General features: G+C 37.8%; 1 protein-coding gene across 4 annotated transcripts in view; it reads left to right on the top strand.

Moving 5' to 3' along the window:
* GALNT13 (polypeptide N-acetylgalactosaminyltransferase 13) overlaps positions 1 to 22989 on the top strand; it is a 579203-nt gene that overhangs the window by 528563 nt on the left and 27651 nt on the right. The gene's annotated exons all lie outside the window — the stretch shown is intronic.

Raw genomic sequence — 22989 nt, 5'->3', positions numbered from 1 at the left:
GAAAGCACTGTAGAATATAATAGGGCAACATTTTCAATGAGCCCAATTAATGAAAATAGCCAAATATTTTAGATGTATCTTATTTTACCATGTATGGGCAAATGAGGACCACATTTTATTCTCTTACTAACCAAACAGTATAGAATACCGCCCCACAACTATGATTTTTTCCCCAATGGTGCTTATTCTTAATGTCTTTATGTTTTCTATGAATTTCTGGGGTTCAGTAACATTTCAAAATGCATGAATAAGCACATCTGTTACATTTTTGTTTTGGGTGTCTGAAGATGCCCTTTGGACCATGTAAAAATGGAGTATTTAAGCAAAACTGATGGTTGACTAAAAGTCTAAGACAGCTTTTGTGTTGTCCAATTATTAGAGAGCTGTCAGAGTACAACGTGGTTTCTCGTACTCTCTTTAGATGTTGGAAAGTGGCTCTGCAAGGTGGGCATGTGGAGGCTGCTTGGTTGTGAGTCTTCTGGGGGAGTTGGAATTTGTAGAAATTTATAACAGAGTCTGAAATAGCTAATCCTCAGTAGACAAGCTGTCTATAAAAGTCGAGGAGAAACACACCACTGAGTTCTTAGTGCACTGAAGTGAAATTAGGAAGCAAAAGTTATACTGTCCAACACATCATGGTTATATTGGTAATACAGTTGAATGTGTCAAGAACCTACAGAGCAAAAGCAATAGATCTGTTGTTTTGACACCATACTTCAAATAGGACCTGTATGACTCAATGGAGACCATTAAAAAAGGGATTTTTTTGCTTTTAAAAACCAAAAAACATTTATTAAAATCCTAATTACTGTCCAAAATTTCAGTGTTAGCAGGAAAATGTCTAAACCATAGTTTCTAAATTACAGCATGGAAAAGTAACTTTTTGAAGCAAAATAATAGGAATAACATTATAGGCAGAACAATGGCAGAGCATCTAGAAATGCTCCAGCTAATATATTGATTCACAGTGAATGTGAGAGGCCTCTACTACCAAAACCAATGAAATCCCAATGATTTCACCTGGAAATGGCAAAAGCTTAACTGTTAGAGGACTAAATGTGCAGTGTTTAATTTTTTCCCAAATGAAAGTAAGAAATTTGAAAGTAGTCAAGAAACCAAAAACTTTCTTTCCATTCTTCAATCATTAAAGTTAACTTTTATCATCAGCTGGTCACACGAGGGCTGCTGAAATAATGCTGACATAATGTCCACATCCAGGGCAGGAAGAAATAGGGGTAGAGAAGGGCTGCAGTAACCATGAGTGTCCTTTCATTAGGAAAAACAAGACTCCTTAAAGGCTTTACATACCTCCCTGTAAGTCTCTTTGGCCAGAAATGTGTTACTTGACTACTTCTAGCACAAAAACACTGAATCTTTTAGTACGCTTTCATGTGACTATTCCATGGAGTTCATTTACTATGGATACTGAGTGGACATGTAGAAGTGTCTCCCATAATGTGTTTCAACAGCTTATGGAAAAAAGTCAATTGGTCATCTGGACCATGAGGACCTTTAGAATGCCAAAAAGCCACACTATTTAGGACATCATTCTGATTCTAATGCAGATGAAAATGATGCAGGAAGAAAACCTAGATGAATTATCTTTCGAAGTTTAAATTGCCATAGTATTAAAAAGGATAACTAGTAATATATCTGTATGTGTCTAAATGACACAAAACAACTGGATCGTAAATGTTAAAAATTACATTATTAATTTATAAGTGCTAAAATATGCAGATATAAGCTGTCCCACTCTACCATAATCTTCTTGTTGGGAGGGACTACGTCTTACTCCTCTCTCCGTCTCCAGCCACTGGCTGAGTGCTTGGGATATGGTGGATACCTACCAACTAACAGTCAAGTAAATAGATGAACAAACAATAGGCATTGCCATAGAATGCAGATATTGTTATAGTAACCAACAGTATATAAAGGCACTGATCTTAGCGATTCATTAATAAAGAGAACAAAGAGGGTGCCTAAGTGGCTCAGTCAGTTGGGCATCCGACTTCTGCTCAGGTCATGATCTCATGCATGGCTCGTGAGTTCAAGCCCTGGATCAGGCTCTGTGCTGACCTTCAGCTTCTGTGTCTCCCTCCCTCTGCCCCTCTTCTGCTCGTGCTCTCTCAAAAATAAACAAATAATACTACAGGCACTGTAATGTTTCTGTGTTATCAACTTAATGGCAAGGTAGAAGTTAAAACCAGTTATTTTTCCATCTACGTGAATTCGTCTACAAATACAGAAAAATGTCTGTCTGTGTTATTACAAAAAGGGTTCCTATACAATGGATACAACTAAATATTTGTCCAGACAGGAATGTTTAAAGAAATTGTGGTGCATCTATAGTACTGAATACTCCATAGCCACTGGAGTAGGAGAGATCGCTATGTATTCTCCTATAGAAAATTGAATGATTTTATTTATGAAAAATATATATGGGATATTTTCTCAATAAAGTACCTATAATATCTATATTTATATAAATGAATATAATCTGTTAGGAATGCACAGAAGTCTGAGAAGAATGCATTTGAATGGGAAATTTTACTTTTTACCCCACATTTTTCTGTATATATGTTTTACTTTCATAATTAAATAAAATGGAGAAAATGGAACCATTGAGTAGAAGAGTATCATTTTAGAGCCTTGCTCTGACCTGGTTATTTGGGTCATCTATGGTATATTACTTAATTGTAAATAAAATATTAAAGCTAATATTGAGTAAAAGACTTTGTAAAGATTTATAAAATTTGCATAACAACACTAGCTTGGCATGTACGAGACAGTCAGTACATATATTGGTTTATTGCCATTAATTATTCTTATTTCCATTTCTGTTCTAAATTGTTTCTTTTCTCTATAAGAAAAAAGAGTATTCAGTGACTAATGCCAGAGGCAAGATAAAATACACTTCCTATGGTATTGGTAAGCTTAATGAAATTAACTGCCTGTCCCGTTGGCTTAACATATACATTATGAAAAAATTAAACTATCACATGAAACCCTATTATAATTTACACCTTTGATGGAACTTAATATTTCTTGGAGGATTAATCCTAGTCTGTACTTAGACTTCTGAAAAGAACAGATTTTAAGATTTTATTCTCAGAGCTACCTTCCCTGTTTTTTATTGTTGTTCTCTTATGTTACCATGGAAGCAGTATCTATTTTTACGGTTATTTAGTTTAAAAATTTTAAAAGTAGCCCCAACCCATATAAAATATTCAAATTTCTCATTCCTGCCTTTACACAGAATTCATAACAAATGTTAACATTTTTTAGCATTTCTACTCAGTTGCTTTTCTTTTTAAGTTTATTTCTTTTGAAAGAGAAGGAGGGGGAGGGGGGGAGGGAGGGAGGCTCCAAACTGACAGCCCAGAGGCCCACGAGGGCTCGAACTCACAAGCCATGCGGTCATGAGCTGAGCTGGTATCAAGAGTCGGACACTCAACCACCCAGGTGCCCCACTCAGTTGCATTTCTAAAAGGTGCTTTATGTTTACTGACAACTATCCCTCTATCATTTCTCCTTGCATAGGAGCTTTTTATTTAATTTTCTTGGAGATAGCAGAAAGAAACTTCTTTTCAGTAGTTGTTGGAAATACTTTTCTTAAACACTCAAATATCCAGCATATTCTCTCACCCCCTCGCACCTGCAGGACTTGGGATATGGTAGGACCTAATAAAAACTAGCCAACTTTCCAAGAATGCGTGGAAGTTTCTGTAGCCTGAATACCATAAAAACAAGACATCAAGTGTAGAATTATTATTACATTCAGCATTTGATCTTGAGGTATTCTTTTAGAACCTTAATAAAAATCTTGTATCTCAAAGAATAATGACAAAATTAGAAAAGCCCTCCCTATGTGTTCTTGAAATGCTTTCCTTAACAAGTAATATGATGTCATTAAACATTTTCAAAAGAATGAAAATAAAGAGGAATTTGATTAAAACTTAAACACAGATTTTTACAAGTGAAAGAAAACACCTAACAATTTCCTGGTAGAAAGTACATACTAGAAGTTATGGGATTGTCTTCTCTATATTTCTCAAAAGATGAACTTAATTCGTGGAAACAGTTCCATGTCCCTTCAATGCTAATGACTCAGATTTATATCTTCATCCCCAAACTCTCTCTTGAACTCTGGAATCTGTTGCCAATTAGTTACTGGGAATCTCTACAGGCATCTCAAACTCACCTGTTCCAGACTGAACTCATTTTCTTCTCATTCCACATGAGCATCCAAAACTGAAATCCAGCATACACACTTCTGAAGTATGATTGGTCATCAAATCCTGGTATTTCCATGAAAATGATGTCCCTTGACTCCCACCACTAAAACCCTTTGAAATAGGGCCTATATCTTTGTCCTCTCCTGTATTTTCTTTCACCTGTGTGATCAGAAGACCTCATTATTTCCATGTATCATATGGAGTTCCATACACACGTTCTCTAGATGCCACATTAGAATTAAAATCTGATTAAAATCTCCACCGATTCTCCATTGCCCAGTGAATAACATAAAAATTCCTTATGTATGATACATACAAAATCCCACACAATCTCATCCCCATCTGACTTTCCAGCCTCGTCTTCCTTGATATTCTAATAGTGTTTTTGTGCTCTGGACACATGTCTGATAATTATGTATTCCGTGTGTGCTCTTTGCATTTTCATATATCTGCAATTCACTGTTAGTGTTCTCTTTACTTATGCTACTGACCACATACTATACTCACTTACTATTTAAAACCCAAATAATTTAGCTTCTTTTCAGCTATCTGCTGACTAACAGCTTCTTAATCTAAACAGGGCATAATTTTCATGGATAAGGGATAATCAGTCCCTTATTACTTAAAACACAGTGCTATTTGTGAATTTTCATCATCATAGATCAGGCTCATCAATAAGCCTATAGCTAAAATCTAGTGAGCATCCATATTCATTTCTTTAAAAATAGGGTCTAGGGGCACCCTGGTGGCTCAGACGGTTGAGTGTCCTACTTCAGTTCAGGTCATGACCTCACAGTTCGTGAGTTCGAGCCGGTATCAAGCTCTGTGCTGAGAGCTCAGAGCCTGAAGCCTGTTTCAAATTCTGTGTCTCCCTCTCTCTCTGCCCCTCCCCCACTGGTACTCTGTCTCTCTCAAAAATAAGTAAACAACATAAAAAAGTGTCCAGAAATAAATTTGATAGGTCAAAACTGATGCAACATTGTATGGCTTTTTGTAGTGACAAATTGTCCTTTTCAAGATTTTACCAGTTTAATGGGACTAATAGCTAAAATAGGAAGAGGTACTATGTTAAACATTTTACATGCGTTACCACCTTTGATTCCCATAATATATGAAACACACAGTATTATTTTCCTGATTTTACCCATGAGTCTAATGGGAGCCCTGAGAGATTGGTACCACTATGAGGAGGTAAAGCCAGCTGGATTCTAAATCTGGCTGGCGCCCCGCCAAGTGTATGTTCACTTCATTTTATGGATTTCCTCCTCCCCTCCCCCAGGGCTGTAGTCGGAGTGGAGAATCCTAAACGGGTTTATATTTTTGCTTTGTTTTTCATCTTTGCCAATTTAGTATGGGAGAAACATTTTATCTTATTTTAAATCATATCTCTAACATTATCAATGGATTTAAACAGTTTAAAAATTGACATCAGTACTTTGAAGATATTATAGTCATGTGTTCACTTACATGTTCATTGTTCATTGAGGGAGTTCTTGTTTCTCTTGTCCACTTGTAAAAATAGTGAGATTGTTACTTCTGTGATACATGTTGCGGATATTCTTCTGATTGACGTTTTGTTTCTGGTGTGTTTTCACATGCAAACTTTTAAACAGCTTATTTATGGGGTGCCTGGCTGGCTCAGGTCATGCTCTCAGTTGATGGGTTCAGGCCCCACATCGGATTCTGTATCTCCTTCTCTCTCTGACCCTCACCTGCTTGTGCTCCCTCCTACTCTCTCTCAAAAATAAATATAATTTAAAAATATAAAAAATAAACAGCTTATTTATTCCAATCATTGTTTGCCTTTTGCTTTCTCTTTTTGATGTAGATATACCACTTTTTAAAGTTTATTTTGACAGAGAGAAAGAGAGTGCAAGCAAGCATAGGAGTGGCGGAGGGATAGAGAGAGAGGTAGAGAACAGAATCCTAAGCGGACTCCAGCTATGAGCAGAACCAAGATCATGATGTGAACTGAAACCAAGAGTCTAGGGAGCCACCTAGACACCCCTACTATTCTTTTTTAATGAGGTGCTTTTAAATGTCATTTACACTTAAAAGAGGCAATATCAAATATGGCAAATAGGCCTTAGTCTTATTGGTCATATATCTGACTCGATTTTTTTATTTAAAGTTTATGTAAAATATAATTGGGTACAAATTAGATTAATATTAATATAAAATTTTTAGGGGTGCCTGAGTGGCTCATTCGGTTAAGTGTCTGACTTCTGCTCAGATCATGATCTCACAGTTTGGGGGTTTGAGCCCCTTGTTGGGCTCTTTGCTGACAGCTTAGAGCCTGGAGCCTGCTTTGGATTCTGTGTCTCCCTCTCTCTGCCCCTCCCCTATTCATGCTCTGTTTCTGTCTCAATAATAAATAAACATAAAAAACTTTTTAAAATTTTCAAATATTTAGTGGTGTTTCCTTTGAATTGTAATACTTTTTTTCAATGTTTTATTATTTATTTTTTAGAGAGAGAGAGAGCGTGAGCGCGAGCGTGAGCACGAGCATGATCAGGGAAGGGGCAGAGAGAGAGGGAGGCACAGAATCTGAAGCAGGCCCTAGAGTCCGAGCTGTCAGCACAGAGCCCTACGCGTGGCTTGAACTCAAGAACTGAGAGATCATGTCCTGAGCCGAAGCCAGATGCTTAACCAACTGAGCCATCCAAGTGCCCCTTAATTGTAATATCTTTTTTAATCAAAAGGGGGGGAAGCAGCCCTCATTTATATTGTACTCAATTTTTCTAAAGACAAAAATCTAAATGATGGAAAAATACTCACATTTTAGCAAATGCATTTCTAATGATTCTCTTTCTCCCTGGAGCCACTCATTTGGAGAGAGCTAGAAAGCATATGGAAATATTCCATGTAATTTATTGTAGTAAATGATTCACAGCCATTTTTCAAGGTAGCAAGCCTTTAGGGAAGCTTATGCTAGCCATTTATTAAAACCTTGTTTTCTGCCAAGGTAAAGAAGAGATTTTTAGGTCTTATCAATGCTTTCAAATATCTCCTCCTCTAAAATGTGATTATATTTAAAAAGAATCTTACCTTATGAGAGTAAATAAATTTTGAGAGTAAACAAATATTTTCTTTCCTTATAGACCCTCTCCTAAAAAGAAAAGCCACCTTAATTATTTTAGTGATGCATTCTAATGTGCTCACAGATTGTAATGAATACATTCATTCAACAGATATGAATTGACTTTATAGTTTGCATTTTTATAAGTATTGTAATTACTTAGAAGCCCTTTCCACATTAATTTGGGCCCTTTAGTAAGGTTTTTGCACCAGAATTAAAACCCACCAGGGTAAATTTGCAACTGAAATGAAATAGCCTAGGAGGAAAGAAGGACCTTACCATTCATTAAATGTTTACAGGAGCTGGATAGCAACCTAGAAGAGAGCATCATTATTTATATAAAAGGACCATCCAGAAAGCTTGAAATTGATGGAAATTTGCAGGAACTTAAATGTAGGATGTGATTCTGCCTAGTTTGCCTGGCTAAACTGTTTTCTGGCATAAAAACAAATAGCAACTGTTGTGTTCAACCCCTTTCTTTCCCTTGTAGGAGTTACTCAGAGATTGTGAAATTTTTTTTCTTAAGGTTCCCGAAAAAATGAGCACTAATATTGGCCATTTCTTGGATTTGGCTTTTCCTCTAGGTGTTGTGCAGTCTAATTTTATGTATCGCTACATAATGATAGTTACTATCTGATGGGGTTCTTGAGCAAACAGCTAAGAAAGAATCCTAGAGGCGTCTTTGGTGTAAAAAGGTGATTTGATTAAAGCACCAGGACAGGGCCCCTGGGCAGAAAGAGCCGCAGTGAGGTTGTGAAGACTGATTATGTATTTTTAGGTTTGTGGAGGGAGGGGGTAAGAGATAAAGTAAGTTTCTGAGGAATTTGGAAGCAAGACTTTCAGGACCTTGAGCTGCTGTTAAGATTAGGTGACTTTTAGTCTTTAATAAAACAAAAACATGAAGGAAGGGAGGCAGCCGTGAGTTGCTTGAGGAAGGTCACACACTGCACGCGTCAGGTGTCTGTCTGCGGGCTTCATACTGTAAGGAGATTAATTTGTGCTACGTTTCTCTTCCCTTTGTTTCTCCCATCACTATCACATGACTTTATTTTATTTCAAAAGCTATGGAAAAACCGGCAGTGCAAGTTAACCTAGCAAACACTTTTACTATTTTACTGTTAAGTATTCAAAATTAATTTCCTGAAATCCTACATTCATTGAAGTAAGCCACACCTTTAATAAGCTTTTGGCTTTGAGCTTTCTAGCTAGTAAGTATGGAATTGGTTATATGATTCACTCTGTCAACCATACAAAAACAAGCCACCCTCCGAAAGATCCAATTATGCCTGGTATTGAAATTATAAAAATTTCTACTGTGAATCCTGATAAAGCAGCAAGGAGGGACACCAGACCAAACCTAGAGGGACAACAGTCTTTAAGAAGTCATCTTAGGAAATGATAATGACATCAAAGTATGTCAGTGCACACAGCAGGACAAAAGAACTATTTATTCTATTGATTAATCAATTAATTATAGGGTATCATCATATCAGTCTATGCTCTAATGAGCTTAAAATTCAATTTCTATAGGGCTTAAATGTCAAAATACTTTAAGCTCTTTGGGAAATAATTCATATAAATTTGTATTCATTTTACTAATGAGAGTCTCAGAATATTTTTAAAAGTTCCCATGAAAAGTTAAAATATCATACATTCTCAGAAACAGGAAACTTTAATACTACTCTAGTTTAATAAAATCACCTCCCCACACCCCCACCAGCCATAGGCACATACACACAGTACTTCTCTTATCTCACACCATTAATAGAACTTTTCACACCTAAAAAGGGTAGGCTTTTAGCACAAAAACTTTTCATACCTGAGAAGGGTAGGCTGTTACCATAAAAACCTTAGCCGTGACTGTTCGGGCTCGCCCTCAGCTCACCCGTTTACCTGCTCAGCAGCCCTGTTAAGTACCAGACAGACTCCAAGCTTCCCGCTAACAAGACCTAGACGGGCTTGTCTCCACGAGACCATGCAGTGCCAGCAGGGCTCTCCCCTCTGCGCTGTGTCAGTCTTCTGAGCCCCATTCCTGTCTCCATTTGATCTTCAAGTGCTTTTCTCCAGATTTGCACATAATTGTTCTGACTCGACACCGAGTCTTGCACCGAGTCTTAATCGTTACCGCGAGCTGCTTCCTTGTTCACATGAACTTCCTGCCAATGTTTTTGTATATTAAATATCAAAAACACTAATGGTGTGAATGCATGAATTTACGATATATAAAGAATATTAAGGTCCTTAGAAATGATCGCCTATTCTCCCCACTTTTCCATGTGTATGCCTAAATTTCACAGAGGACACAAATATTTAAAATTACCATTTAAAGCAGTTTAAGCAGATAAAATAATTTCATCTTGGCTTAATCTAGTAGTAAAGGCCACTTTCTTAGTTTCTAAGTAGGGTAAACAATGTCTATGATTTTGAAATTAACAGTGCTGGCTGGCCTGCTTTCATATTCACTGGAAGCCAAGCAGAATTCATACTTACTTTGATTTGCTTTGCTGTACCTAAGATATTCTTCATCCTACTGCATTCTTAATTCTATCATAGTTATTAAATTCTATAGAAGAGAAATAACAGGAAAGGGTATTTCTAGGTTTTTGTTTTTCTTTCAAATACGAGAGCTTGGTGTTTTAGGAAAGAAAAGGTAGCATGATAAAGCCTCAGTAACCAAAATTCATATTCAAATATTTGACTAACCAAAGCCAGGAAAAGCATAAAGTTTGGGAAAAGGAAAAATCTATAAAGTCTGCAAGGCAAATAAAATGTCAGGTATACCTTTTGATAGCACCAAGATTTTTAAGGCATTCTTTACTTAAAACAATTTTAAAAGGAGTCATCATATATATATAAGATATTATGAAGATAAGCCACTCGGGGTACCTGAGTGGCTCAGGCAGTTAAGCATTCTTGATTTGATTTCAGCTCAGGTCATGATCTCACAGTTCAGTTGTGGGATGGAGGCCCTTTGCACTGACAGTACAGAGCCAACTTGGGATTCTCCCCCTCCCCTCTGTCCCTTCCCTCCTCCTCTTGCTCCTCCTCCTTCTCTCTCTCCTACACACACTTCCTGTCTTTTCAAAAATAAAATAAACATTAAATAAATAGGTAAGTACATGCATATCTATGTGATATGTAAGAAAACAAAATGTTTTAGATATTTCTTCAGTTAAGTTTATATTCCATAAATATTTTGCCTTGTTAGAAATGCAGACATCATAATAGTGACAAAATATCAACAAAATGTCTTTCATATTTTATGGTCCTACTTGTTTTAGGACCTTTAATGATTCTTTCTCACCTCTACTGGGCAGTCCTCTTGGTTAATAATCTATTCTCATCATTCTACCACTTTTTAAATAAAATTTATTTTTGAGAGAGACAGTGTGAGCAGGGATGGAACAGAGAGAGAGGGAGACACAGAATCTAATTTAGACTCCAGGCTCCGAGCTGTCAGCACAGAGCCCAACATGGGGGCTCAAACCCACAAATCACAAGATCATGACCTGAGTTGAAGTTGGATGCTCAACCAACTGAGCCACACATGTACCCCAAAACCTATCAATTTAAATAGAAATATGCCAATAATTTCTTCTTTGCATAAAACAGTACTTTTCAATGTTTTTTATCAGATTAATTGCACGAAATTAAAGCCCAGATCAGCAGTATGAGATGGTTTAGTTAGTAATATTTTTTGAACTTTTTAAGAATGGAGCATGAATTCTTGGTCTCAACAATCTATGACAGTGATGGGCATGGAAATTCTGATCTATTGAACACTAGTCTTATGGTTGACCTTTACCAGATGGTTTAAATATACCCAAAATTTGATTCTCACAAAAACCCTAATAGAAAAGTATCAGAAATGGATTCTATTTTTCATATGCCTTTCTCTACAGCATTATATCTGATCTGAATCAGTCTTACTAAAACATCTAGAAAACATCAGAAGACCTGACTGTCCAAATTGCCCTAAGCCTGATCAGGCTGCGATAATACAAGCTCATAGACTGGGTGGTTTAAACAACAGACACCTATTCATTCTCTCACAGTTCTGGAGGCTGCGAGTTTCAGATCAGGGTTCCAACACGCTCAAGTTCCGGTGGGGACACTCTTGCTGCCTGGTACACTGCTGCATTCTGGCTGTCTTCACATGTCACAAAGAGAGATGGCTCTGGTCTCTTCCTCTGCCTGTAAGGGCAGTAGTGCCTTCACGGGAGCCCCGCCCTCATAACCCCATCCAGCGCTAATTAATTCCCAAAGACGTTACCTCCTGATACCATCACTCTGGTGGCTAGGGTCAGCATATCAACTGGGGAGAGGGAGAAACACAGACACCCAGGTCATGGCATTGGCTATATGGAAGTTCTTTATCTTTTTGCCCTCAGTTTCTAGTGCTATAAACTGATATGGGAGAACTAGATGTTCATCAGTTCCAATGGTGTTTGTCTCTATCTTTAGATAAGAGCAGCAAGTCTAGATGACTTGTGAAATCTTTGTTCCAATGACAGGGGATGTGGCTTGAATTTAGAGAAAAAACATGTAGGAAACATTTTGAGAAAATGTCTTAGAACAATGTGAAGATTTTGAGCAACCTGTCAGTCACCAAAACCTCATGATTAAAAACAAACAAACTGGGTGCTTGAGTGGCTCAGTCGGTTAAGAGTCCGACTTTGGCTTAGGTCATGATCTCACAGTCTGTGGGTTCGAGCTCCAAGTCAGACAGCTCAGAGCCTGAAGCCTGCTTCAGATTCTGTGTCTTCCTCTCTCTCTGTCTCTCCCCCTGCTCACTCTCTGTCTCTCTCTCTCTCTCAAAATAAAGACATAAAAAAAATTTTTAGTGTCCTTTAAAAAAATAAATTAAAAAAACTATTTATCAAGAATTCATTGAGCACTGTATATATACTCAGCAATGTATGGACACCAAAAAGAACACAAAATTATACCTAAAACTCAAACTATTTTGTGTATAAAGATGTTGGTGAATATGCTATTTGTTACCTGAGGTAGAATCCTTCATGAGTATCCTGGGAAGAATTTCATACTGCACTGAGCAATAGGAAGGGTGGGGTGTATCCCAAGATAGGGTTTTCTGTTCTCTCTTACTGCCAAATACCTGATCCACCCAGAGGCAGTTAATATTATTTTATGGAAAAACATTCATATTGGCCTTATATTAGATACTTTTATTCTTTTAAACACTATCATTGTTTATGCATATGAAATGTTTTCTTATTTACTACAATGTGTATGTCACATCTCTATGTAAAACTCTGTTTAAATCCACTTCCACCTTTTTATGAGATGAAATATATGTAAATAGGCACACGATCCCCATACTTAATCTCGATGGGAATATAAAACAATCATCACTGAAACAAAAAAATATTTGTAGTACTATACCTGAGGAAGCATTCAGAAAAAGGTCTGATAAGAACAGGAGTGGGTCTGAAAGGCTTCACCAAGCTGTCAGTGGGCACAGAGAATGGAGTGCATGGCAGGACAGCGAAGACACTGGCCCAAAAGGAGTAGAAGGCCTGGACTGAGGACAGTGGAATGTAAGTTCTATAAGTAGAGGACCTAAGATGATAATAGAATGTAAATGTCAAGTAAAGGGATTTTGATTTGAAGGGACAAAGGAGTAAAAAGCTTTCAGACTGTAAAAGTTGTCAAAGGAGAGCTTGTAACCTATTTCTCATACAAACCCATGAAAATACTTGGACATGCACTTGTTATTAAAAATGACATGGTGAATGCAGCCAAAATGAAAAGAGCTTTGCATTCTTATTTAGTACCCAAATATAATTTCACCACAAGCAGGGACAGACTATAGACCTTTCTTTCAGCTTATTTCTTTTATTCTTTTATCAAAGGACTTGATCCAATATAAAGCAAGAAGCTACATGTAGTATATACAGAAATTACACCTTCCCATTAAAGAAAAAAAGACTTCAGTAGGTTACCATAGAAACATCCTGGCGTCCATTCCAGTTTCTAACAAAGGATCTTAATCTTCTAATGAAAACCTACCAGATAGATATATTTCTACTCAAACTTTCTAGTTGCTAAGTTTCTAAATAGATTTGGGCATTTCTTTGTGGGGGAGAGAGGAGGAGAGAGGGGGAGGGGGGGAGAGGGGGAGAGAGGAGGGGAGAGAAGAGGGGAGAGAGGGGGAGAGAGGGAAGGAGGGAGAAACAGAGAGAGAGAGAATATCTCATGCAGGCTTCATGTTCAGCCGAATGCTGGGCTTGATCCCACAACCCTGAAATCACAACATGACCTGAAATCAAGAGTTGGGCACTCAACTGAGCCACCCTGATGCCCCAGGATATTTTTTTGAGAAGTAAAATGTGTGTATCTGGTGGGGACTTGCAGAAAAGAAAATGGTTTTGAGGCACTTAGTAGAAAAAAAACCTTACAAATTCAGAGGTGCATTTTATGGTGATGGCAACGCCAAGGAATGATCACAGTGGTTCTTATTGTTCACAATGGCCAACGTTCAATCCGTGTCTTACACACATCTAAGAGCAAGTGTCACTTCTATGTGGCAAAAATGGTCAATTATAATTCCATCTGCTAAACAGAACTTTTCTTCATCGTGCCAGTGAAACAAACAAAAAGATCATGGGAGCCTTCGTGTGTTACAGATAAACATACTATAAAGATGGGGACCCCGCTTTTAGCCTCAAGTTGTTAGAGACTCATTAAAATTGATCTCTGAGATCTCCTGTAAAGAAGAATTCCAAATAATCTGTGTGGAGAATCCCCCTTCCAGAAGGTAGACTTTGCCCACCTTGCATGTGGACTGAGGCTCTCGACCTGTGTTCAAACAGTCAGCAGGGGAGGTAGGGGCAGTGTTAGAGTGGAAAAGCGTGGCTGGTCCTACCTCAAGAAGTGACCAAGGCCCTAGGCTGTGAGCCAGGCTGGTACCAGGACCCCTTCATGTGATGTGAAGAGAGTGGCACTTCGCCTTCATGGTCTTCCTCTGGAAAACATTCTACCATGAGATAAACATTAGACAAGCATCTATAAAATACCTAACCAGTATTCCCCAAACTGTCCACATCATCAAAAAGAGGGAAGACTGAGCATCTGTCTGAGTAGGCTAAGAAGACATGACAACTGAATGTAACAGGGTATCCCAGATGGGATCCTGGAAAAAATGAATGTGAGATCAAGTGGACATGTTAGGGGAAAAGAGTGAAATATGAATAGTCTAGAGTTTAATTTTTAAGCTATCAAAGAAGGAAATGTTATGTGTGTGAAAAAAGCATGGGATGTGGGGGCTGCTAGATTATATATCAAAGATGAGTTCTTATAAACTGAGTGGGAGAAATTTATTTAACCTTTTCAAGCCCCCTACACCTCATTTATAAACAGAATTCTAATGCTTATCTGGAAAGGTTATTAAAGAAATACGTAACATGATATGTGGACTATCATATCTCCACATACATTTATTTAAAAATGCTTCCATCTTGCCTAACACACAGCAGAACCTCTGTCCCTTTGCCTGAGGATTTTCACTGCCAGAGCCTGCTTTGCCCACCTCATCACTCTTGGGGAATCAATTCCACCTGGGAGTACACCTCAAGCAAACCGAGGACAGAAAACATGCATTATCCCAGATCCTTCACCCTTTGAAGGGACTGCTCATTCCATGCAGAGATCCCAAAAGGTGTAAGCTCCAGTTATCCACAGTATAATTAATTTGTAATGTACCATTTGTTAGCTCTTCTCCCTTCCCTACTCACCCACTGGTTTTGCCTGGGATACTCTAAATAATAAACTACTTACTTGAATCTTTGAGTTGCAAACTAAATAGAGTCTGATCTTTGCAGCATAAATGTCATAAATCAAAAGTACTACTTTAAGCTTGAAGGCACCTAGAAAAACTTAGTTTTATTTGCATTCAGTGCAAATGCTAGTTTTATTTGCATTCAGAGATTATTTTTTAAATTATGTCTAATTTAATCTAAAGAGTAGTTTACCTTTACAAATAAACATTTGTAACTGATACACAATGAATGTATCTTGGTGCCACCCGGGACATTACAATTTGCCCTTCGAGACCTATCATACATTCAATCATTTTTATCTATTATTCCATATACCACACTTTTATGTATATAGTAAGTGTATAATAAATGAATAGCTTTTAAGATATGAAATATTACCAAAATACCAGTAAAAATATATTCCAAAAGATGGCAAAAAGTCTTTCAACATGAATTTGTGTCTAATAAATGCAAAAAAATTTACTAGTTTATATGTGTCACAGGAATGATATGTATTATTGCTGCTGTGTCTATTTTACATTCACAGGCATAAATCAGTAATAACCTAAAGACCACATATCTTGATGCTCCATAGTACTAACCAATGACCTAGTGATAACGGGAAATTGCCCCTGGGTGAAGGAAAATATCCCATCCAGTAATTAATTTGACTTTCCTTGCAATTTATATGTGTGAAGGCAATTCTTCAGAGAATAAATATATAAGGAATGATATAATCAGGGGCAATGTAGCAGAGAATATGATAAAGAGAAAGATAATTTGTTACATAAAACCATTACAATGGGAACATGGAGAACCGAGGTCCAGGCATGCCGGAATAGTGGAGGAAACTCTTACTAAAATGTTGGAGCCCAATTAGATTATTTGTGTTTTGAATTCAGAGTTTCAGGACGAGCCTATATAGTTTGGATAAGGCCTGAAGCATTTAACATGCTCAGAAGTATTTTTTGAATAAGTAGTTGGATGAACAATTGAGTAAATAAGTAAATGATAGAGACATAGCATAAGAGAAGGTATTCACGTGGTAAAATAATGAGAATTTTTGTATGTATTTCCTTTTTCTAATGGTCACTGAATTAGTTTTATATTGTTGTGTAGCAAGACACTACAAATTTTGTGCCTTAAAACAATGCAAAATGATTGTCTCACAGTTTTATGCGTCTAATTCAGGAGCAACATAGGTGTTTCTCTGCTTAGTATCTCACAGGACTTACATCAAGGTGTTGGCCAGAGTGGAGACTCAGGGCCCCCTTCTAAGCTTCCTGGTCATTGGCATACTTTAACTCCTTGCAGTTGGAGTTGGAGAACCATCATTTTGGGTTTGGGTGGGTTTTTGTTTGTTTTTCTCCTGGCTGTGTGCCAGGAGTTGCTGTGAGCAGCTGGGGGGCTCCTCTAGTTTCCCTGCCACATTGGCTGTCTCCAAAACAAGGCAATGTGCATCTTAAAGGCCAGCAGGAAAATCTGTCTCTTTGGTTGGCCAATTCTAGATGTTATATAATATGATGTAATTATGGAGTGACTTTCCTGTCTTAGTACAGTCTCACACACACAAGCGAGGGGTCTTTATAAAGGGCATGCATATCAGGATAGGAATTCTACCCAAGAATTCTACCACAGTCACATAGAAAACAGCATCTGCCCATCCAAATGTATCTAGTGGGATATCCAATTGGGCTTCAATTAGTAACATATTCTTCAGTAGCACAATAGTAAACTATGAGTACCTGGAGCCTAATGTTTATATTTTAGATTTCTTGAGATGAAGCTGTCCTTTTAATCCCTTCAAGACAGTAAGGTACAAAACATATATAAATTTGGCCTGGCGGCACGACAGCACCTGAGCAACTGCAGCGGCAGCGGCACCTCTGAGCGGGCGGCTGGAGCTGTAGCGCCCGTGCTGACGCGTCTTCCCAGTCTCTGTCCCTGGCTGCTTAGGTGAATCTGGTTCTGTTCTATTGCTGTTACCTGCAAGAGCTGAATTTCTGACCTTTTGCCTACTCTAGAGAATACCTCAAGAAATAAGCCAAAGTATACCTGGTGGAGAATCCCAAATACCACTGAGCAGGGAAATAAAATAATCAAAGGCACAAGAGAAACAGAGACACCGTTAAAAGAACACTTCCTGAAATGACAGGCCCTGGACAGTCAATGAGGCTCCTTAAATAGAGCAATATTAACAGGTGCACATGCATAACAAGCTTTGAAAACTGACAAGAGACAGAAAGCTAGCCAAAATGACGAAACAAAAGAATTCTCCTCCAAAGAAATTCCAGGAAGAAACCACAGCCACAGAAATGCTCAAATCAGATATAAACAACATAAGTGAACAAGAATTTAGAACAATTGTCACAAAATTAATCGCTGGGCTTGAAAAAACCATCAGATACAATGACTAGGGACTTTCAAAATAGCTGTGACAAGTTAAAAAAAGGCTATAAATGAGGTGAATAATAAAATGGAGGTGGCCACTGCATGGGTTCAAGAGGCAGAGAGAAGAATAGGTGAATAAGGAGACACAGTTACAGGAAAAGAGGAAGCCGAGAAAAAGAGAAATTGATACAGGAGCAGGAAACGAGAATCCGACACCTGAGTGATACAATCAAATGGAACAATATCCGTATCATAGGAGTTCCTGAAGAGGAAGAAAGAAAAAAAGGTCTTGAAGGGGTGCTTGATCAAATTATAGTGGAGAACTTCCCAAATTGGGGAAGGAAAAAGACATGGAAATTCAAGAGGCACAGACAACTCCCCTAAGACGTAACTTGAATCAACCTTTGGCATGACATATCATAGTGAAACTGGCAAAATATAAAAATAGAGAATTCTGAAAGCAGCTAGGGATAAAAGGGCCCTAACATACAAAGGGAAACCTACCAGAGTGGTTACAGACCTATCTACTGAAACTTGGCAGGCCAGAAGGGAATGGCAGGAAATCTTTAATGTGATAGAAAAGAAAAATAAGCAACTGAGTATCCTTTATCCAGTGAGCCTGTCATTCAAAATAGAAGGAGAGATAAAGGTGTTCCCAAATAAACAAAAGTTGATAGAATTCATCACCACCAAACCAACCCTACAAGAAATCCTAAGAGGGACTCTATGAGGGAAATGTAGGAAGCAATATAAGGCACCAGAGACATCACTACAAACATGGACTCTACAAGGAACAAAATGAATCTAAACCCACATTTTTCAATAATAACACTGAAAGTAAATGGACTGAATGTTCCAATGAAACGACACAGGGTAGCAGAATGGATAAAAAGCCAAAGGCATATATTTTCTGTCTACAAGAGACTCATCTTAGACCTGAAGACACCTTCAGATTGAAAGTAAGCGGATGGAGAAATATCATGTGAATAGCAGTCAAAAGAAAGCCAGAATAGCCACACTTATATTGGACAAACTGGACTTTAAAGTAAAGGCACTAACAAAAGATGAAGAAGGACATTATATAATAATTACAGGGTCTCTCCATCAAGAAGAGCTAACAATTATAAACATATATGCACCAAATTTGGGAGCACCCAAATACATAAAACAACTAATGACTAACAGAAATAATCTTACTGATAAGAATGTGCTTATTGCAGGGGATTTTAATACTCCACTTACGTCAATGGATAGATCAGCCAGACAGAAAATCACTAAAAAAACAATGTACCTGAATGGCACTTTGGAACAGACAGAATTAATATATATATTTAGAACTCTGCATCCTGAACCTAGGGAATACGCTTTCATCACTAGTGCACATGGCATATTCTCTAAGATCATATACTGGGTCATAAAACAGCCCTCCATAAATACTAAAGAATTGAGATCATACCATGCACTTTCAATGCTATGAAACTAGAAATTAACCATAGGAAAAAGTCTGGAAAACCTCCAAAAATGTGGAGGTTAAAAACCACCCTACTAAAGAACAAATGGGCCAATCAGGCAATTAGAGAAGAAATTAAAAAATATATAGAAACAAATTAAAATGAAAACACAACAATGCAAACTCTCAGGGACACAGCGAAGGTAGTCCTAAGAGTAAAGTATATTGCAATCCAGGCCTTTTTCATCAAACTAGAAAAAACCCAAATTCAAAATCTAATAGCGTACCTAAGGAAACTAGAAGGGGAGCAGCAAGAACACCCCAAACCCAGCAGAAGAAGACAAATAACAAAGATCAGGGCAGAAATACATAATATAGAAGCCAAAAAAGCAATTGAACAGATCAATGAAACCAAGTATTGGTTTTTTAAAAAAATAAAATTGATAAACCTCTAGCCAGGCACATCAGAAAGAAGAGAGAACACCCAAATAGACAAAATCATGAATGAAAATGGATCTATTACAACTGATCCCTCAGAAATACAAGCAATCATCAGAGATTACTATGAAAAATTATGCCAACAAACTGGAGAATCTAGAAGAAATGGACAAATTCCTAAACACACATGTACTACCAAAATTCAAAAGGGGAAGAGATAGTAAATCTCAACAGACCCATAACCAGTGAAGAAATCGAAAAAGTGATCAAAAATCTCCCATCGAATAAGAGCCCAGGGCCAGATGGCTTCCCAGGGGAATTCTACCAGACATTTAAAGCAGAGTTAATACCCATCCTTCTCAAGCTATTCCAAAAAATAGAAATAGAAGGAACACTTCTAAACTTGTTCTATGAAGCCAGCATCACTTTGATTCCCAAACCAGAGATCCAACAAAAAAAGAGAACAGGTCAATAACCTTAATGAATCCAGATGCAAAAATACTCAACAAGACACTACCAAATCAAATTCAACAACATATAAAAAAAATTATCCAACAATATCAAGTGGGATTCATTCCTGGGTCACAGGGCTTGTTCAATATTTGCAAATCCATCAATGTGATATATCACATTAACAAACGAAAAAATAAAACCAAATGATCCTGTCAATAGATGCAGAAAAAGCATTTGACAAAATACAGCACCCCTTCCTAATAAAAACCCTTGAGAAAGTCAGGATAGAGGGAACTTACTTAAACGTTATAAAAGTCATTTATGAAAAGCCCACAGCTAATATCATCCTCAATGGGGAAAATTTCCCCCTGAGATCAGGAACACGACAGGGGTGTCTTCTCTCACCACTGTTGTTTAACATAGTGCTGGAAGTCCTAGCATCAGCAATCAGACAACATAAGGAAATAAAAGGCATCAGAATCGGCAAAGAAGAAATCAAACTTTTACTTTTCCCTGATAATACAATAGTCTACATGGAAAACCGGATCAACTCCACCAGAAGCCTTTTAGAACTGATCCATGAATTCAGCAAAGTCGCAGGGTACAAAAATCAATGTACAAAAATTGGTTGTATTTTTATACACCAATAATGAAGCAACAGAAAGAGAAATCAAGAAGCTGATCCCATTCACAATTGCACAAAAAAGCCACAAAATATCTAAGAATAAACCTAACCAAAGATGTAAACGACCTGTATGATGAAAACTATAGAAAGTTTATGAAAGAAATTGAAGAATACACAAAGAAATTGAAAAACATTCTGTGCTCATGGATTGGAAGAATAAACATTGTTAAAATGTCATTATTACGTAAAGCAATCTACGCATTCAAGGCAATCCCCATCAAAATTGCACCAGCATTCTTCTCAAAGCTAGAACAAACTATCCTCAAATTTGTATGGAACCACAAAAAACCCCGAATAGCCAAAGTAATATTGAAGAAGAAAACCAAAATGGGAGGCATCACAATTCCAGACTTGAGCCTCTACTATAAAGCTGTCATCATCAAGACAGAATGGTACTGGCACAAAAACAGACACATAGACCAATGGAACAGAATAGAGAGCCCAGAACTGGGCCCACAAATGTATGGCCAATTAATCTTTGACAAAGCAAGAAAGAGTCTCCAACGGGGAAAAAAAAAAAAAACGCCTCTTTAGCAGGTGGTGCTGGGAGAGCTGAACAGCAACATGCAGAAGAATGAAACTAGACCAGTTTCTTACACCATACACAAAAATAAACTCCAAATGGCTGAAGGACCTGAATGTGAGACAGGAAACCACCAAAACTCTCAAGGAGAAAGCAGAAAACCACCTCCTTTACCTCTACCACAGCAATTTCCTACTTGACACATCCCCAAAGGCAAGGGAATCAAGAACAAAAATGAACTATTGGGACCACATCAAGATAAGAAGCTTCTGCACTACAAAGGAAACAGTCAAAAAAACTAATAGGCAACCAACAGAATGGGAAAAGATAGTTGCAAATGACATACCAGATAAAGGGCTAGTATCCAAAATCTACAAGGAACTCACCAAAATCCATACCTGAAAAACAAGTAATCCAGTGAAGAGATGGGCAGAAAACATGAATAGAAACTTCTCCAAAGAGGACATCCAGATGGCCTACAGGCACATGAAACGATGCTTAGCGTCACTCATTATCAGGGAAATACAAATCAAAACCACACTGAGATACCACCTCCCACCGGTCAGAGTGGCTAAAATGAACAGATCAAGAGACTACAGATGCTGGCGAGGGTGTGGAGAGACGGGTGCCCCGTACGCTGTTGGTGGGAATGTAAACTGGTACAGCCACTCTGGAGGTTCCTCAAAAAATCGATAGAACTCACCTATGACCCAACAGTAGCACTGCTGGGGATTTATCCAAGGGATACAGAAGTGCTGATGCATAGGGGCACATGGACCCCAATGTTCACAGTGGCACTTTCAACAGTAGCCAAATCATGGAAAGAGTCTAAATATCCATCAACTGATGAATGGATCAAGAAGACGTGGTATATATATGCAATGGAGTACTACATGGCAATGAAGAAGAATGAAATCTGGCCATTTATAGCAAAGTGGATGGACCTCGAGGGTGTCATGCTAAGTGAAAGAAGTCAAGCAGAGAAGGACAGATACCATACGTTTTCACTCATAGGTCTATCAGGAGAAACCTAGCAGCAGACCATGGGAAGGGAAAAGCGGGGAAAAGAAAGTTAGGGAGAGAGAGGGAGGCAAATATGAGACTCTTGAATACTGAAAACAAACTGAGGGCTGAAGAGGGAGGAGGAAAGGGGATGGGGGGGTGATGGTCAGGGAGGGGGGCACTTGTGGCGAATAGCACTGGGTGTTATATGGAAACCAACTTGGAAATATAATATCAAAAATATATAAATTTTAACATCCATAGTTTTTAAAATGGAAGATTTACTAATGAAGTAAAAGAAAAACAGAAAACAAAAATGTAATATTTTGTTATTGTATTAGTGTACCCTGCTTATAATATTACCTTAACTCTCTTGTGCTGTTTTCCACAAAGTGGACTAGAGATTCCAAAGACAAATTGTTTTCATTTCAATGCAATAAGTAATTATTGGGCAAATATTCTTTTCCTAGAATTGTTTCCATAGGCGTTCAAAAGTATCTCCTTAGGAGTTGTTATTGGGGCAGCAAGATTTAAAAAATAAAATAGAACACAGAGGTGAGACAGAATGTAATCAAATGTGGATTATATGCCTGAATTTTGTAGATAATAATGAATACTGAGATGTTACTTGCAGCAAGTACTGTGTTTAGAGTTTACGTGAATTACCTCATTCAACCTCTCAAGTATCCCAGAAAACAGGAAGAATCTTTAGCCCTTTTCCCAGACAAGGAAGGCAAGATTTTGACAAAGGCTCACAGTAGCTCTGGTTCCAATGAGTAGTAGAGGGAAGTCCCAAACCCAGGTCTGTGTCATTTTCCAAAGCGCATTGTTTGAGTGTGTCCTGCTTGCAAGATATACAGAAATGATTTCATACCTGTAATACAGTGCAGATGAGTAGGTGAGAGTATTACAAAGTGCTACAAGAACAAAGTGAAGAAGGACTATAACTTTA

Source organism: Suricata suricatta, chromosome 3 (genome assembly GCF_006229205.1).
Source record: "Suricata suricatta isolate VVHF042 chromosome 3, meerkat_22Aug2017_6uvM2_HiC, whole genome shotgun sequence".
NCBI classification, from domain to species: Eukaryota; Metazoa; Chordata; class Mammalia; order Carnivora; family Herpestidae; genus Suricata; species Suricata suricatta.
Note: the sequence above shows the minus strand (reverse complement) of the source record. Positions and strands in the feature narration are given on the sequence as shown.